Source organism: Sinohyriopsis cumingii, chromosome 1, assembly GCF_028554795.1.
Source record: "Sinohyriopsis cumingii isolate HCF-2022 chromosome 1, ASM2855479v2, whole genome shotgun sequence".
In the NCBI taxonomy this organism is placed as follows: domain Eukaryota; kingdom Metazoa; phylum Mollusca; class Bivalvia; order Unionida; family Unionidae; genus Sinohyriopsis; species Sinohyriopsis cumingii.
Genome location: NC_142961.1, coordinates 22,679,877 through 22,694,099, shown reverse-complemented (window position 1 = coordinate 22,694,099; position 14,223 = coordinate 22,679,877). Strand labels below are relative to the sequence as shown.

The following is a 14,223-nucleotide window of genomic DNA, read 5'->3' as shown; positions in this document are numbered from 1 at the left end:
TCTTTCCTTTGCATTATTCCCCACAGATCTAACAATAGCGCTAATATGACCTCCTTTCCATTAATATTTTCTAGACTTGCCGCACGAGGTGTGTTTTTAAAGAGATGTGCAATCATAATAAGTTCTTTTATTCACTCTGTCATGAAGAAACGGTTTGGCTCGGTAAATCATATCAGTTCTGATGATTGGATTAGTTTATTTGAGGGTTGGGGGAGGTCTTTGGATTTTATGTTTCTCAATTACTACTTCAAATAGCTTGAACAAAATATTCTTGCTCTGATGTTTAGATAGAAACAGAATACTACTTATATTCCACTATATTTGCTGAAAAATGAACCTCTCAAAATTTAAGGGAAAATGAAAATGTCCTGCATGCCTCCCGCCTATGTGTTGCTCGAATCTGTAAGTCATGATTTATACTCATCCTTCTTCCTATAACATATATTGACCCAAAGGACAGTTTACTTTCTTCCAAGCTATTTTCTTTTCTTTTCTAGCTTAAATATGTTCTATATTTAAATGAATTTAATTGGCTCTTAATTTTTCTATTCGACATTACTTTACTCCAACCCAAAACTATAACATTTTTTAAAGAAATATGCTATACCTTTTCCAATAATAAATAATATTGTTTGGACCCTAAAGTATCTTATATTAAATTTATTCTTGTCATATAACACCATGGGCGTAGCTAAAGCAGCTTGAAATGAATATAATGGGGGGGGGGGGGCCTTTCCTCGCGTCACATCTGTGTACACAGGAATACCATAAGTTTACTGTTCAGAAACGTTAATGACCGCAAAGAGAGGTCATATACCTCCGGGACTAAACTTTTTCGTCTTCCTTTTTTCCATTTCGTTTACTGATGCCGATGCAGCTGCCTATTTACGAACAGGATGCCACGCCACTGGATGGAGTAGGCTGGTGCACTCTGCTTAAATATATTTTAAAGAGAGACAGTCTTTGAACGAAAGCTATATAGGCATGCATCGTTGCATCGATTTCATCCTTCTCTGGGCAATATTTGTCAACTTTCTCAAAAATCAATTGTTCAACATTTTGTAGAGATAAATAGATACCAAAATTTATAACGAGATTATGTAACATGCTGTTACATAGGTTTTATATGGTACATTGAGGACATACTGAATAGTACGGTATGTAAACATAAATTATCACTAGGGTCGAATTGTGGGAAATAATTGTGTAGCAGCTCAGCAGACACAAATAATGGTTTCTGTTATTAGTGCTGTGAGATCACGCAGACAGGGAAAACTTCGCTGCATTGTGTAGTTTTAATGTATTTGGTCATGTAATGGCCGCGTCTTTCAGACGCTATTGATAGCTGTATTTCCTACAATAAAATTTGGATGCCTCCGTAGCTTTAACTATATTAATGCCTTATGCAAACATATTTTGTTTGAAGGAACCGTACACATTCCATTACAGTGTTTGCATAATCTGAGAACATAGGATTTCTCTTAGGACGAGTGAGATTATTGCTGTGTGCATATAATTTCCAGCAGTGAATGTGCTAACTTTTGGCGTTCTAAATCAGAGACAAATCATTCCTCTTATTCAGCTATTCTGCACACTTCCCATTAAATGTGAAAAAATCGGGATTAAGAAGGATTGGCCGATACTCTAGATGTTATGTACTTTAAAGCAAAAGAATGGTGTTAGTTCTGTTCATATTACCAATTTATGGTTTTCTTTGACGATGATAATGGTTTGCATAGAAATCTTCATACTTAGGCGAAGATTAGCAACTGATACAATAAATGGACAAGGAAGAAAATGTACACACGCTTGTTGGTTTAGGTACTCTTAATTGCATGTTATTTATTTATGAAACAGGTTCATTTAGTCTTTTGATTAAATAAAACACTGATCTTTCCATACAACATGAAAAGTCAGTATCCAGACGGAGGCTCCAAATTGTGATGTCGAGAAACACGTGCATTATATATGCGACCTTTCAACCAAGTGGGTTTCAACCTTAATTAAACCTGCCCGAGATACAACATCTGTACAGCATATGTGATACAAATACACGTCTGAATTAGTCACTAGTATATTTCCTAGAGGTAGCTATTGACTACTGGTTTGAGGACTACTTTTTTATTGTCCGCCATGTTGACTATGTAATCAGATACCAGCCGAAACGCAGTGACGTCAGATAGGTTTGACATCTTAGGGCAACGTGCAAATGATGATTGAGCCGCAGAATATCGCTTGCTTTGGTCTACTTAGATCCTTGGTTGGAAGTGAAACTCAACTTAATCAAGCACGTTGTTCATTCTTGAATGATAGTCAGTAAAATCAAACGTGATAAATTGGTTTAAAAAATTCATATTTTCAAAGTACTAAAACAAAGTTTTTTAGGTGTGTGTCTTCATTGATGTATTGCGCATCAAACTATGTTAGCGATTTGTATCAACAGTTAATGGCGCTGCAAGACGCTAAATCGACTAAGTAACGATCCAGTGACACCCACCCACCCGCATATATGATGTTCCACCACAGAGGAACTTTCTAACTGACTTTGATAAATATTTGTGAATCACTATATGAGGCACGACCTTCATTATTACGTGAAAGATGATGCATGTTTTCAAAGATGCTTGTAAGATTTCATATCCCGAATGAATATGCTAAGGAATGGTAAAGTTTATTGATTCTGAGGCCACTATTGCCGAATATAGATAAAAACTCTATAGTAAATGTAAAAGGGAGCATTCTCCTCAAGCCCCCCCCCCCACTCCCCGTTCAAACTAAGGAAACGCTTAAAGTATTGTCCTCCGAACCAACCTAAGCACGGCACCCCACCCTATCCCACCCACTCAGGCCGATCCAAAACGCTGCTTGCCCGGTTCGACCCTCCATTAATGTTTTACAGGGGTTAATTTAACTTTTCCAGCTTTTTTAACTTTAGGCATGGTATGGATGCCATGGTTTTCGAGAAGTAAAACTAGTAGATTTCCGAGCACACTCGTGATATTGATTGTTGGGATCTACTTCCATACACGGGTCTGCCCAGCCTGTCAACTAGTGAAGTAAATATGGAAGCAATTCAGTGTGTGTGTGTGATTTGTATTTTAATGTAGTTTTAACAATTTTTTAGTCATATCGCTACGATGTCTCCAGTGCGGCAGGTTCCAGTGATATCTAGCACTGAGACTTCATTCCGCAGACATGTAGCATCATGTCTAACCCAGTCACATTATCCTGACACCAAGCCGACCAGTCCTAACACTAACCTCTTAATGCTGAGCGCATAGCGGGGCAGCTGTTAGTACCATGTTTATAAGTCTTTGATATGTCCTGGCCCGGGTTCGAACCCGCAACTTTCCGCATCCGAGGTGTACGCTTTACGTACTAGGCTACCGGAGTCAATTTAGTATGCTTTGAGTTTAGATTCATTGAAATACATCCAATTTATGGATTTATGGCGCACGGAAAGCTTAATGAAAATCCGCAGATCGTTACAGTTTGACTAATTGAATGATCTCTGGAGTTTCAAAGCTTTTAATCATATATCCTTCAATATGGTTTGTAATTGGCTGCTTGTATATCAATAAATCAAAAGCTTATACCACCCAATGAGTTTTTTCAAAAGCATTGAATAATTACTATAAAACATAATTAGGCTGGCTATATCAGGTCTGCAAAATGCTTTGCAATAGATACTTATCTGGTTTACAATTTAAATTTAGAAGTGTTGTAACCTTTAGTTTAAATGTACACTGGCTGCTTTCTTATTGATATCTAAATCCTTTGACAACTTTGATTGTAATAGCCTTGGTTGTGACTGGGTTAGATGTATATGCGTCAAAGGCAGTCCGAAACGAAAATATTAATAGTGGTTCAGGACCTTCTCTTACAGACATTATCGAATAATGGCACTAGCTCGTGAGACGGCTCCGGCTCTTTCAAATATACTTTTAAAAATAAGTAAGTTCAAATAATGAACCACTCTGTCGTCTCATTTTTTCGTTATTAAAACACAGCACAGTATGGCTTGGGTGCTTTGGGGTATGCATCGGCGCAGAAAAGTTTGTTAAACGGTTTTTGTAACTTTTTCGTTCGGCTTGCAAACTACTGCTTATTACGAAGTTCGAGAGATATTTTTCATTATCAGCATACCAGTTTCGGCATTTCAGCGGGCTATTAATTCGTTTATTTCCCAATCCGTTATTGACAACCGAAGTGTAGGCAGCCATTCCAGCAGCCCTTTGTGAAAAGTAGCCAACAAGTATGATTACTTCTTTCAAAACAATACCAACCTAGTACATATGTTTCGAAAACGTTGGAAACAATAGGCATATATATATATATATATATATATATATATATATATATATATATATATATATATATATATATATATATATATATATATATATATATATACCTTCTGTAATTTATCTTGTATTGTTTGAATGTGTACTTATAATCATGATGATTTCCCAGTGTGTTTTTATTATCATAGTTACAGCTTACTGCTAATATATTGTTCTATATTGTGAGAGATTCACTTAAAGTTAGACGATTTCTCTTCTTAATATAAAAAAGCACCAGTGTTAAATTCCAAGATATGTCACTATTCCTGTTTGCTACACATATGAGATAAATTGTATATATATATATATATATATATATATATATATATATATATATATATATATATATATATATATATATATATATATATATATATATATATATATATATATATATATATATAATGTATGTAAATTACAGAACAAACAAAACTTTAACTTGCCTTACCTTCGCGAACTTTTGCAAAGGCGTGCTCTTTTTTGCATACTCTTTAATACATGTGTCCCATATTTTCTCAAACATCCATTTTTTTTATACAAATTCAATATAGTGCCTTAACATGAATTATAATATCCTTTCTAAACAATCTTGGCAGCACATAGGGCCAACCATAACAGATCTTAATGATCTGGAGTTTTTGGGAGATGAAAAGTGCACAAATGTTTTGTACCTGTGTAATAGACTGTCAAACCAATTTATCTCATATGTGTAGCAAACAGTAATATTGACATATCTTGGAATTTAACACTGGTGCTTTTTTATATTAAGAAGAGAAATCGTCTAACTTTAAGTGAATCTCTCACAATATTGGACAATATATTAGCAGTAAGCTGTAACTATGATAATAAAATGCACACTGGGAAATCATCATGATTATAAGTACACATTCAAACAATACAAGATAAATTACAGAAGGTATACAGATTATGATGGTTGCTACATCACTATCAGATACCTGATGCAGATAAGCTAGATTAACAAAATAGGAAAACCAACAGATCATCAAGCATCCCTAATTAACTAATTAAACAAGGCTTGACAAGGCTGTATAATGATAGGACATCACAAGTGCAGAAATGTTGACCTGAAAATACATGTAAGTTTTCACCAGTCAGCTATATAGTACAGTCTAAATTATCTCTACCAGCCACCATGCAGATCATGCAAAAACTTTAATTTGAACAATTGCAGAATTTCGTGAGGTTAATTACGATGTACTTGTTTATTGTGGCCCGCCAACACGAAAATTTCAGCTATGACCATTATAATTTAACGTCATGCCTTATTAGCACAAGCATTAGTGCATCATCATCATCATCATCATCATCATCATCAGTCCCATAGTCTGGGAGACCGTTGGGGCACCGCACAAGACCGGACAAACTGCTTCCTCCATTCCTCTCGATTTTTCGTCTTCTCACTGAGTCGCTCAATGTCAAGCCTGTCCACTCTCGAATGTAATCTTCCCACCTCTTTCTTTTTCTGCCACTCTTTCTTCTTCCTTGTACAGTGCCTTGCAGGATTGTCTTGGCGAGTCCTGATGATCGTGAGATATGCCCATACTACTTCAGTTTACGTTTTTTCACCGTGATCTCCTGAGGCCGAATGGCTTGTCTTAAGACAAGCATAATTTATTCAAATAAATAATGTTTAAAAGATCCGATTGTCTATTTCTGTAGGCACTGTGTATGCATATAAAGATGTAACTAATGTGGTGTCTAATGCTTCTGCAGGCACTAAGTGTTTGCATAAAAAGATGTAACTACTGTGGTGTCTAATGCTTCTGCAGGCACTAAGTGTATGCATATAAAGATGTAACTACTGTGGTGTCTAATACTTCTGCAGGCACTAAGTGTGTGCATATAAAGATGTAACTACTGTGGTGTCTAATGCTTCTGCAGGCACTAAGTGTATGCATATAAAGATGTAACTAATGTGGTGTCTAATACTTCTGCAGGCACTAAGTGTATGCATAAAAAGATGTAACTACTGTGGTGTCTAATACTTCTGCAGGCACTAAGTGTGTGCATATAAAGATGTAACTACTGTGGTGTCTAATACTTCTGCAGGCATTAAGTGTTTGCATATAAAGATGTAACTTCTGCGGTGTATATTACTTCTGCAGGCACTATGTGTGTGCATATAAAGATGTAACTTCTGCGGTGTATATTACTTCTGCAGGCACTGTGCGTGTGCTTATACAGAACTACTGCAGTGTCTTCTACATCTGCAGGCACTCTGTGTATGCATATACAGATGTAACTACTGTGGTGTCCTCTACCTCTGCACTCGCTGTGTGTATACATATACAGATGCAACTAATGTGATATCTTCTACCTCCGCAGTCGCTGTGTGTATACATATGCAGATGCAATTACTGTGGTGTCTTCTACCTCTGCAGTTGCTGTCTATATACATTTACAGGCTCGTGTTCTCAGCCATGCTCACTGATGCCTTCAGAGATAGTGGCGTGGGAATCAGCATCAGATACCGAATTTATGGCAAACTGTTCAACTTCAGGAGGCTGCAAGCAAAAACTAAGGTCACAACAGACATTATCAGAGACTTTCTATTTGCTGATGACTGCGCCCTCAACGCTGACTGTGCAGCTGATATGCAAAGCAGCGTCGAGAAGTTCTCTGATGCTTACACAAATGTTGGCCTTACGATCAACACAAAGACTGAAATAATGTTATCAGCTAACACCAAGAAAACCGTATGGTGAGCCACAAATCACAGTCAACGGCTACTAACTGAGCTCAGTGAACAGGTTCACCTATCTTGACAGCACTCTGTCCCGAAATGTCGTAATAGATGACGAAGTTAATGACAGGATTGTAACGGCCAGAACAGCATTCGGCAAACTACTCGCCAAGGTCTGGAACAGAAGAGGCATTAGTCTTCAGACAAAGTTGAAGGTGTGCAGGGCGATAGTACTCCCTGTGTTATTATACGCCTGCGAAACCTGGACAGTGTACCAGTGCCATGCAAAGAAGTAGAACCACTTCCACACAACCTGCCTTAGAAGACTCCTAAACATCAAGTGCCAAGACAGGATCCCGGATAATGAGATCTTGCCCAAGCAAGCCTTCCCAGTATCTGCACTATCTTAATGCAATCACAGTTTTGATGGGCAGGCCATGTAGCTCGCATGCCAGACCACCGGCTTCCAAAACAACTCTTTCATGGCGAGCTTGAATAAGGAAAACTTTTGGTTTTCATCGGGAATTCTGACTTAGAAGTTTTCTCCTGCTACTCATGATTTTATATGTACTCTGGATACTTCACAGCACTAAGTAAGCTGTGAGTTAATGGAATATTAAGAATGTTTTCCTTATACAGCATCCCTGGTAGGTCTTAGTCTATTTATAGACTCGTCTGCAATGAGTGTTTGGTCTTTTGTCAATATGTTTGTACTTGTTGACAAACATTTTCAGCATCCGCAGTTCCATGAACCAAACAGAACTAATTCGACAACTTTCTCATAATGAGAATTCTTTAGCGTTCCCGTCAAACGTCCGATCTGCAAAGCTTTTTTCATTAATAGTCAGTCCTTTTAAACTCTCCATTATCATCTTGATTCCATTTTTGGGAACCTTTTCACTCATCTACTACAAGAGACACGTCATATTTGCTGATATTTTAGTAAGATTTCTGCATGCCTCTTTGTGCATAAATATGCCGCTTATTTATGTAAGCATTGAGCATTTGCATTTTGATACCTCATCTAAAAATGTCTTAATGCCTAACACCAGTACTTTCTGACACGAAAATTTCAGTTTTGAAAATGCTTTGTAACATTCTGTACCAACTTCTATATCTTTCTGATAGATGATATTTTATGGCTACGTTACGTCTACACTCAGAAGCTTTTTCCCGCTCGAATTACTAATTACAGCATCCTTGATAAATCTGAGCACGAATTTAATATTTCCTCAGCGTCTTGCATGCCTCCTCATTGAGGACGGCAATAATAGGTTCTTTCAAAGATTCGTTTATAGGTTTCATTCTTCATCACAACATTCTCATGTTTGCCTTCCCTTATTTTTCCTCTGAATCATTCCAAAAAGTATTGATACACATAATCCCACTTAAATGTTTATCAGAACTGGTAGAAGAAATAGTCATCAACAAGGAACATGCATAATAAGTAGTTGAATCTCCAGACATATTACCCCCCCCCACCCCCATGTTTCTTTCCATCCTAATGGTTTCTTCCAGCTTTCCAATAGTGGGACCACATAGTTTTCATGAAATTTTCCCTCTAAAAAATGTTTAATTTAAAACATTGAAATACATTTAGAGCTTACTGTTCTGTTGGTCTCCAAAAATAAGAAGAACTTATCTGGAAGAATTGTGAACAACATGCAGTGTAAATGGAACGCGCTGTACCAGCCCTGGAAAACCTAATGTAAATTTAAAAAATCAGAGTGTCTTCTTAACATTATGGTTGTCACTTCCTAATTAAATAAGCTGACATTCGTCCACTGTCAGAATGTAATCCAGTGCCTGTCCTATATCATTTGGGTCCGCATGACCAAGCATAACATATTGAAAGAACTTAACCACAACTTCTCCATTTTAACCAGACAAGATTTTAATCAGAACATCACGTTGATTTTTTTCCCATTATCATTGTTGTTTAATCAAGCTGAAATGTAAATGGCATTGACCTGTTATTTATTGTGATTTTCCCTCCTGTAATATGACCCAAGTCAATCAGAAACCATTAAAAAAATTCTAAGTTTTGCCTATTGTAAACAACTCAGTCTAAATACATTATATGAAAACGTTCTGAGCAGGTGATATTCCCTTAGAATCCGTTTTGAAATAAAGTGATTCTAGAGAGCTTCTGCTCACTTTCCTTCCACACAGCATGCATCACATCATATAGTACTCGCACTGCGATGGGATTCGAACACTGGAATCTCATTGAAACTGGAGAGGAATATTTCTCGTTTCTAAAACCCACCGAGAGGAAACATACTAAGAGGCAAAAGAGAATCCTCGCAATAAAAAACAACTTCTGAATGTCGACATAAAATTTAAAAGGTATGGATAGCAGATCCACTTTGAGCGCCATGTATTTTTCATGCACATCGAGAATGAACATAAACTTCTATGAGGAGCTGGCGTTATCTGCCAACACCTTTTCTATGTTCTCCGAGATTGTATTAAGCTGAGCTTTGTCCAAGACGCAGATTTATGCTTTTTGGCTTTCAGAGTCAGGCAGCGGCTAATAAAACTTTCTGCAGGGGAAACTAGATTGCAGCTCAAAACTGTCAATGGGGCGACATCGGGTACGCACCTCTAACCTGTCACCATGGCGTACTGGCAAGACGGCCATGTGGCGTATGTCAGTTTCCTTAATATCTTTAGATCCCGAAATGGCATGGTCTGTAACATTCCCGCCGATACGCTTGTAATGAGTCACAATGAGTTACAACCATGTTGCCTTCTGCTGGCAGGTTTTGCCGATGTTGTATTTCTTGTTATTGTTTGTTTGCTTCTTTTTTTTATTGCGACAAAACATATCTTTTTGGAAGATTTCATGTTTGGCTTTTGTGTGATTTTTGTGGGATATTTTTTAAAATATTGTTGTTTTTTATAAATTAAATGAGCCGAATGATAGAGGGTTTTACATACCCCAAAGTGAAAGTAATTTGATACAGGCGCATCGACCAAATACATATTTTGTATTATGCTAGACAGTAAACTGAGTTTTAAAAATATTTTGTCATTGCTAAAAGATAACATTATGATCAGAAATTGTATCGCCATTTTGTCTCTTGTTTGGTTTAGTGGTTAACATCATGGACACCTGTCACGAATAATTTGTTTATGTGCTTGCTTGACCTAACGTATGAAAGAGAATTATGTTACTATTTTTATTTTTGTGCCAATATATACACAATACAGGAGAAAATAAAAGGTAAAAGGCTGATATTATTGTGCTGGAAACAACTAAATATCTTTGTTTTTTCGTACCAGTGCACACTAGTTTTGTGATTTGTTTCCGACAATGAAAGCTCATTTAGTGCACGGGTTGGCTTAATGTGTTCTGGATGGTCTTAATTCTCTTTATCTATCTACTTTCCATCATCTTTCCATCTTAATGTTAACTGGGACGTGCTCTTCCTCCATGGGTTTGTCTCTTCTGTCACAGAGTCAACTTGTTTTGTAAGCTGTTCCAATACTCTTTCGTCAATACGAGGATTCGCAGGTACCACCGATTATTCGTGTTCTGTGTCTGGTTGCTCTCATGGCTCAATACGGAGCCTATTTTAAGCTTCGTAAATGCTAATTGTGAAAGTCAAAGATGGTTTTAGTGGTTTGTGAATCCCGTAGGCTGTGCGTTGACGTTGAGACCATTACACCTAATGTCATCTCTTGACGCAAACCGTAGTTGCGAACCTACATTGTAACAGTATGAATTTTTCAGATGTCAGTGAATATGCACGCGTCATTGTGACACATAGTAATATTAAATTTATGAATGTAATTTGGTATGGAATTAAATCCATGACATGTTTAATGGTAATAAAATGTCTGGTGGTGGTATCGTTATTCTTAATGAGGCTGCGTTTGTTTGTTGTGTCAGGCCAACTGGTAAAGAGGAGGAGAATTGATTTTATTTATCAAAATTCTCTTTGGTACTTGCAGAATTTTTTGTTTTAACTTTGAACTTTACAGACATCTGTTTCTAAAGGGAAGCTGAAAATGCAGATTTTTCCAACTCTGGACGTGCATGTGTTAATAATGACGATTAATAAACCTACTTTCCGATTGGATGAGTAACGGTTACGGGGGTGTTTCCAGGCGATGTTTCGTGTTTTACAGTATCTTACCCCTCAATATTAGTCAGTCTCAGTTTTGCATGGGGCGAAGTCTTAGCTCCGAGAAGAGTACCAAGTGTTATTTCTTAAGGATTTCCAATGGACGTGTAGTTGAAAGTCTTTGAAAGACACGTTACTGAGGGTGCAAAGAGGACAGCTCTGCTAAGGTATAAAGAGACGATTCCGTAAAAGGGGAAAAAAAGCAAGGTACAGTCTCTTAATTCATACATTATTTTCTTTTATATGAGGCATAATTAAGACAATTGTTTTATTTTATTTTTATATTTCATATGATGTATGTATGCTAGGAATTGATTATTATTAGATTTGCAGGATATGTATCACAATGAACTGTTAACTGGCAAATAATGTAGTTAAGACAAGAAGTGAATTCTGGTTAATTTATTAATATAACTAAGATGTGAATTCTCTTCTCGGCCGTATTAGACTTGGAGCAACCATAGGGGACCATACAGAAATTATTTGTCGACCGTAAGTGTACATGCGTCTGGCATAAGTCAAGGTAGCGATTAATAGTTCACAATGCAGGGGCCTATCTGTTATTTGGCGAGAGCAGACAATGCTATCGATCAATTATTAATGGTCGCTGGATGAATCAGAAAAAAAACTTTTTCCAATTCTGGACGTGCATGTGTTAAGTTCCTGTACTAATCATTTCTTTTGAAGAGGTGGTATCTAAACAAATTACTGTATGGCATGCAAGTTCGTGTCCTGTATCTATGTTAGCAGTTAGCGTCTGTTTGTAATAGAATATGGATAAACTCTGAAGGGGACAAGAGATAGAATGTTAATTCATTCCAGGAAGTTATGTAAAACAAAATGTTAGGCTGTATTTATTTTATTTATCAGGAAAATAGCTTCCACGTCAGCACATCAGAACTTCCACGCAGCAAGCCGAAACGTTGGATAGAAAGATTCTACATTGCATAGCAAGGATCACTAGCGGTTTAAAGAATCCACGCCTGAACGAAGACTTAGGACCAGGGGGAACAAAGTGTTGCTGTACAAATCAACTCCAACCGAAAAGCTACGTTGATTCTGGAGGCTGGCCAGTAACCAAATCAGGCAATGCAAACATGCTGGACAATTAAAATCGAAGCACTCATTTCTTTATGGAAGTAAAAAGAACTGCTGATTGCGTTTTAGAATTTTAATTAATTTATTTTCTGGAATATATGTATCTTACAACTGGTCTTGTACAATTTTATTTTGTATATCTAATTGATTAAATTGTTATATTCTATATACGGGGCTCGTGTTGTTCAATTTCTGCTCAGATCTCTACTCATTCCATCCCTCAATTTCATATTTTTAATAGTCGTTCGGACCGGGCTATAAGACCGAGGTCGATCATCCTTTAGACATCGAAAACCAGCCATTAAAGGGTAGTAAAAACAAAACCCGCTACCACATTCTTATAAGGGGCCCCGAGTGGCCGAGTGGTCTAAAGCGCTCACCGTTACGGATCACTGCCATCTCACCTCTGTCCGCGTCGGTTCGAGTCTCGGATTCGGCTAATGTGGTTATGTGAGAAAGCTTGCCAGTAGCTCCTCGTGGGTCGGTGGTTCTTTCCGGGGTTTTTCCGGGTTCTTCCTCCACCATTAATACTGGCCGCCATGTATGGCCTATCTTGTGCTGAAAAGTGGCGTTAAACCCTACAACAACAACAACAACAACATTCGTATAAGGCACTCGTGCGAGGCGTTCGTCGGAAAGGTGGTACTGTCATAATGTGCCATACCAGTGAAACAATTCTAGCAGCAGTTTGATACAACTGATTCCTTCGCAGTTTTCGTAATTCATAAACGCACTTGCCCTTCGTCACTCGTACAAACGACAATACATATTGACATTACTCTAATTAATAGCGTTCATTGCATTTTAAGGCGGGGACGTATTATGTTTGTATGCCCGCCCATCCGTACTGCGTCCGTCGTTAACAAGTCTCGTTTCCGCACAATAACACCATTTGTCCATAATCTACAGTCACATAACTTGGCGGATGGCTTGAATTTTGGATAAAGAAAATCCATATCGATTTTGGGGTCAAACAGTCAATGGTCAGTGTAACTGACTGAAAGAAGACAAACGGTTGTCGTACAATAATAAAAGCTTTCAACCATATATAGTTCCCAAACGTTTTGGATCGCTAGATTGTCGGGCAAGGAAAAGTCTATTGATTTAGCTGGCAAAACGTTAACTATTTAAGTCAATACGACTTAAAAATTAATTATTTTTTGTGAAAACAGCTTTCAGTTATTAGATACGTACCTTGACCAAAGTTTGCGGAGGGGTGGCACATAAGGATATGGCATAGGTCGATTGTTTTGGGATAAAATGGTCATAGGTGAAGCTCATTGTTATTCAAAGAAATCTTAGTTTCCTAATGTTTTTGAAGAGCGAGTTCCTAATTCTTTCACCACACTTTCTGGATGACTTCCACTTAGAATAATATGAAAACTTATATATTATGGGATTCAAAAGGTCAGAGGTGAAGGTTATGGTAAGTCTAATAGGAAAATAATCATTTCTATACATTAAGTTTAGTTCAAGACAGCATACCTTGACCAACGGTCTATGTCATTGAGACCCGTTAGTCAGTGATCTTCAGGGTTAGCCATCCCATATTAGTGCCTAAATAAAAGATTTGCTTTATCGTTGATTAGCGTGTAATGTGTCGTTCACGGTAACGCTTGTTGTAGGAATTTTTTTTTAAAAAACCCAGTAAATGCTGCTGACCTGAGATGCAGAACAACACAATCGATATATGAACTAGATTCCTTTAACATGTATGTAATCTAATATTTTCTAGTTCTTCTGTTGATTGATTATTTTAATATTTGCCTGTATATTTTTCTTTTTCTACTACGTTCTGCACGCAATATTGTTACATCAGGCTATCGACCAGTGAGCTAACCAGTCCAGCTTTGTACGGTACAGCCGATAATGAAAGACATATACTGCGACAGAGGCACTGACATTTCAATTCCTCTGGTCATAATGTACTGATTACACAGCAGAC

General features: G+C 37.3%; 1 protein-coding gene across 1 annotated transcript in view; it reads left to right on the top strand.

Moving 5' to 3' along the window:
- Window positions 1-14,223, top strand: part of LOC149806548 (potassium voltage-gated channel protein Shaw-like) — a 166,934-nt gene that overhangs the window by 136,956 nt on the left and 15,755 nt on the right. The window lies entirely within an intron of this gene.